We start from the raw sequence: 6,094 nt of genomic DNA on the forward strand, positions 1-6,094 counted from the left end.
CAGAACCACCTGACAACATGGTGGCCTTGCCAAGCCACACGGCGCTTCTAGCAAAATGCCTGCAAAGTGCTTCTGCTCCACTAGCATATACAAGCTGGGGCAAACAAGAGCAGTGGCACGAAGCAGCAATACTATTGCACCTGCAGAATTTTAGGACAGCCATACCGTTTCATTTCCGATCAATGCAGGTCCACAGCTTTCTATTGAAATCCCATAACTTTTCATACCACAAATGTTCCACTACCTTTGTTGTTTTTCTTACACAAAGCACACCCTGCAGATATCAATAGAATAATATTGAGGAAGTATCCACAGGCATAGCCAGGATTAATTTTAATGGGGCAGGCTTGATGTTGGGGGGGGGGGCAGAACCAAGATCTGTGATACAATTGGTCAGTTGGCTAAGTATTTTTATTTATTTCATTGATTGGGAGGGGGGGCTGCCCATGGAAGCATCACAGAAGAACTAAGAAAGTAAGGATGGACTGTCCAGTCCAAATCCGCTAAAAAGGTAAAAGTAAAGGACCCCTGACAGTTAAGTCCAGTCACAGATGACTCTGGGGTTGTGCGCTCATCTCACTTTACTGGCCGAGGGAGTCAGAATTTGTCTGCAGACAGTTTTTCCGGGTCATGTGGCCAGCATGACCAAGCCACTTCTGGCGAAACCAGAACAGAACACGAAATGCTGTTTACCTTCCCGCCAGAGCGCAACCTATTTATCTACTTGCACTTTTTTTGGGTGTGCTTTCGAACTATTAGGTTGGCAGGAGCTGGGACCGAGCAAAGGGAGCTCACCCTGTCACGGGGATTCGAACCACCCACCTTCTGATCAGCAATCCCAAGAGGCTCAGTGGTTTAGACCACAGCGCCACCTGCGTCCCATCCAAATCCGCTACTAACACACTATTCTTGTATCAGTGAGTTGTTGCAGAATATGCCTTCAAAAAAGCAAGAATCAGTCTGGAGGGGCCCCAAGACAGACTAAAGCAAGTTGCTGCAGTTGAGTTCATTGTAGCTGCTGCAAGCACAACTAGCGGAGAACTGAAAAGGCAACCACTCACTTCACTTCTTTGGGCAAGGATGGGGAAACTGCAGCTGTTTGGCTGTTGTTGGGCTACAGCTATCCCATCCTAGAACATGTGAACTTGGGTTCCCACCCTAGAGAGACAAGAGGTGAGCGTCAATCTCACCCTGATTTAAAGCTGTAGAAGCATCCAGGGTTAAGTCTGCACAGGGGAAGGTTTTATCAGCATCTGCACCGTTCCCAGCCATGATTTTCATAACTAAGCAGTGACTGGAGATGACATTCTCAGTTAATTTGTGGCAGTGGTCAGAGGAATCCCCAGCAGAATGGAGTTTACCGAGATTGTCAGAACACACTCAGAGAATCCTAGTTACAGGTAGGTAGCAGTGTTGGTCTGCTGTAGTCAAAACAAAATAAAACAATTAAAATTAAATTTAAAAATTCCTTCCAATTGCACCTTACAGACTAACTAAGTTAGTTATTGGTTTGAGCTTTCGTGTGCATGCACACTTCTTCAGATACCTGCTTTCTTTACCTGAGGAGAGGGGCAAGATTGTCTTCTCCCTGACTAAAAGCTCTAGAAGAGGGAGTAAGAGATTGCGCTTCCATGCTGTTGGAGCCCATCTCCCAACCAGTATGGACTGTGGCAGGAATCAGGGGAGCTGTAGTCCACCTAGAAAGTCACAGGCTCTCCATCTCAACCACAGAAAGGTCTGCAGAAATACAGAACACAGTTGTGGGACTCAACCCAAAAAAGAGAGCAAAAAACTTGTTTCAATCAATATATGCAAGTCCAAACCATGGCTTTGCTAAGCAAGGATCTACCCCCAGTTTCTCCAGGTGGGACTGGGAATGCATCCTGTTAGAAACCCTAAAGTGCTAGTGGAATCCTAACCCTGCAGTGTGCAGTCAGTGTGAACCACATTGGGATACGTGGACCAGTCGTCTGACTTGGCATAAGGCAAGTGTCTACTGCCTGTCACAGAACACGGTAGAATGTTGGGCACTAGCTTCGAGAGCCAGTGTGGTGTAGTGGTTAGGGTGTTGGAATAGGACTTGGGAGACCAGGGTTCGAATCCTCAGCCATGTGGCTCACTGAGTCACCTTGGGCCAGTCATTCACTCTCAGCCTAACCTGAGGGTTGTTGTGAGGGTACAATGGAAATATGTACGTCAGCTTGGAAATATAAATGCAGTAAATATGTAAATATGATCATTTGGGTTGCCCTTTTTTGAATCTTTTCCAGCTCCACAATACCTTTTTCAGGTGAGGCAACAAGAACGGTATGCAGTATTCAAAGTGTGGTCACAACAGGTTTTTTTACAATAGCATTAGGTTATTGGTAGTGTTATTTTCAATTCCTTTCCTAATTAAACTTAACATGGATTTTAACGTTTCCACAGCTACTCTGTCAACATCGTTTTTGAATCATCTACTATTACCCCAAGGTCTTGTCCCTGGTCAATCACCACCAGAGCCTATGTGGTTCAAGTAAAACTAAGTTATTTTAACCTCGATGTGTATCACTTTATGCTTGTTTGCAATAAATTGCATTTGCCATTTTACTGTCCGTTTACCCAGCTCCAAAGATATCCTTTTGGAACTTTTCACAATTCCATTTTTGTTTTACCCACCTTGAACAATTGGTACTGGCAGCAAACCTGTCTTACCTCACTGCCCACCCCTAATTCGAGATCATTTAGGAACAAGTGTCCCAATATAAATCCTTGGATAGGGCTCTCCATTTTCTACATACCTCCACTGGGAGAACTGTCCATTTATTCCTACCCTCTGCTTCCTGTTTCTTAAAGAGTTATTGATTGTAAGAGGACTTCTTCCTCTTACAACTTGGCTGCTAAATTTACTCAGTAGTCTTTGAGGTACTTTATCAAATGCTTTTGGAAACTATAAGTATGCAATATTGACTGGATCACTCCTATTTATATGCTTTTGGACACTCTCAAAGAACAAAAAGGTTAGCGATGCAGTGCTGCGGAAGCCATGCTTCAGCAAAGACTTGTTCTTTTGTATGCTTGGCAATTCCATCTTTAGCCATGCTTTCCACCACTTCCCCCAGAGAAACATCAAGCTAACTGGCTTGAAATTTATCAGATTTCCCTCTAATACCTATTTTAAAATTGGTGTTACTCTGGCCTATCCAGTCCTCAGGCACAGACATTGATCCTAAGGACACCTGCTTTAAAAAGGTAACAAAATGACTCCACTCCACAAACATAAGCACACATACACAACTTACATAAAAAGCTGGGGTGGGGATCATCAGGGAATGGGATCTGTGGAAGCCTCAGAATTATTTAGTTCTATGTGAATGCCATTTGCACTGGTTGGTACCCTAGCTGGTGGATGTTGGGGCTCTAGTAAAAAACAAAGCAGATGCACAGCAAATCTGAGGTCTCCCCAGAAAGTGGTTCTTCTTGGTTTCAGAGAGAAGCCCTATCTGGAGATGCCAAGCGTTGAGCCTGACACCCTTTTGCAAGCAAAATGTTTGCTCCACCACCAAGTTACAGCTCTTTGCTCTCACACACTACAAGTATGAACAAGCATGAGCAAGCTACGATTCCAAAGGATGACTGAGCTAAATGGAAATACTTGTTTTTATAATGTACAGTCAGATGCTTTTGAAAAAATGGCCTAACGGAAAATGCATTTCTCTGTTAAAGGGAACACACTACTTAAGAAAAACCAACTTTATCTTATGAGGTCACCCTGATCCCCACCCCCTGGTTGAGGCCAGCATAGGTGGATGGGGAGGAGGGAAAGTCAGCCTGTTTTGCTTTAGACACACAAGCCACTCTACGCCTAAGTGCTCCATTTGATGTTCAAATTGAATTCTGAAAAACCACAAATAAGCTAGAACATCTGCTACCAGCAGCAATACAAAGCAAGTCTAGAAGAGGCTACAAGGAGCAGAAGTTTAAAGTCTCTTTTGCCTTAGATCCAAAAAAACCCCCGTGTACTTGTGAGCCATGGCCACTGATATATCCCCCCAGTCTCACTTCACGGGACCTATTTCACATGTCCTACCTGCCACTTCCTTTCCAGCAACCTTGGCAACTACCCTGCAGTGGAGGTTTCACCCGCAGGTCTGGCTACGAATAATTAAAAAAGATCTCTGCAGCAATTTCATTGCAAAAGAGCCAGCATGCGGCATATGCAGGGCTATCTCTGTGTTAACAAGTACAAATTTTATTTGTGGGGGCTTTTTCTATAATTTATAAGGTTGCACTCTTTGCTCAGTTATGATTCAGATTAAAAAACCTTCTAAGTGACCAAAAAGTGTATTTGATAAACAGGTTGTTGTTTTTTTTAAAAAGAGCAGCATTTCTAAAAACTGCAAATAGCAAGCATCGTCTTAAGAAAAAAGGATCCTCCTTCCGCTCCAGCACAGAAGGTAATGAATGGTTCTTCAATGCACTCTCTAAAAACAAAGTGTGATTTTTTTCTATAGCTTTATTCTTCCTTTATATGCAAACTGAATCTACTAGAACTCCGGTAAGATTTTTTTTTAATCATGCAACAGCTCTAAGTATATTTTGCAGTTGCAGCAACACCACCAAACAATTAGAAATTGTTCTCTGCCTTCCACCCCATCTCTCCATTTATGCACACGCCCATTAAACCTTTGCAGTCCAGGAAACTCAAATTGCCCAGTGTTAATTTCTGCACTTGTGTACTGCAACAGCAGAATATGCATACCACCCTGCTCATATGCAGGGATCTATCCTGAGTTTTGGAAGCCTTTTTAAAAATAAAAATCAGAGTCCAGTTCTCCATCATAATGGACAAAACAATATTCAAAATCTGCAGGATTGTCATGCACAACTTTTTGTTTGTATATACCATGCCTGTCTAAAGAGCAGCACTCCATACTCATTCAAATCAAGGTCCATGTTTGCAAAGATGTGGGTATTTAGTGCCATACACAACTAAGTGATGTCATGGTCAGGATTTTGCAGATGTTGGGAGGACAACAAAGTATATGCAATTCAATGGAACACATACCAGAAAGGTATCCTTTCTAGAACATTAAGCATCACCAACCTGGGATATTGCAAAGCATCTGGAGGGCAACTGCCATTAGCCCCAGCTATCATGGCCATGTTGGCTGGGGCTGATGGGAGTTGTCGTCCAAAATATCTGGAAAGCATCAGCTAGCAAAGGCTTGCCTAAAGGGAATGCCCTTTGCAAAACCACTAACGCAACAAGAAATTCAATGTCTTTTAGCCAGAAGTGGCAGAGACATTCTGAGTGCTGTGAATTGCTTTAGTTATTAAGAGTTAGAGATTCAAAGCTAATATGAATCTCCTTTTTGCATCTTTTATTAGGCCTAGAAAGCACAAACAATAAGAAGTGTTATATAGCTCTATGGTCTGGCAAGGCCATATCTACCTGCAGCAAAGTTGCTGCATTTATTCATTTATTAAATTTATATCCTGCCCTTCCTCGCAAAGGAGCCCAGGGTGGCAAGTAGGTCTGAGTTAGTGCTTGGTGGTGAAATAACTTTGTTCTTCCTCTACTCCTGCAACACTGCCGGGAAACAAGCCAAGATTTGGTTTGTCCAAACTGAGGCACATGGTATGTTTCACTCCAAAGAAACCATGAGCTTAATTTTGAGACTGACAAGTACACAGAGGCAAAGCAAGAGGCAGCGTGTTAAAAATGAATGAGGTAAGTCAGAAGTATAGACCTTTATTTGCCTCTGTATTCTTGTGAAGCACACCCAAAAACATGCAGTGCAAGATCAAAGGAAAATGGACAGGGCATTTTTTTGTTCCTTTAATTTTGAAAACTGAACATCTAGGTGGCCACATTCTCTCCCACCACTCGCAGCCCTTCAATTGCAAGGTCTCATGTGATAAGTGTCCCCTTTTATTCTAGCTCAATTACCCATTGTTAAGACCTGTTTATATAGCACTTTGAGCAGAATAGTCTATAACCTGTGGGTTCATTTCTGTTCAATTGCTATTGACTTGGTCAAATTTCTGCAAATTTTTACATGAACAGTCATGCATATATTGTTGGAAGGGTCTTTTAGACATGTCACCTGAG

This window comes from Podarcis gaigeae, assembly GCF_964106915.1.
Source record: "Podarcis gaigeae genome assembly, chromosome: 8".
Classification (NCBI taxonomy): Eukaryota; Metazoa; Chordata; class Lepidosauria; order Squamata; family Lacertidae; genus Podarcis; species Podarcis gaigeae.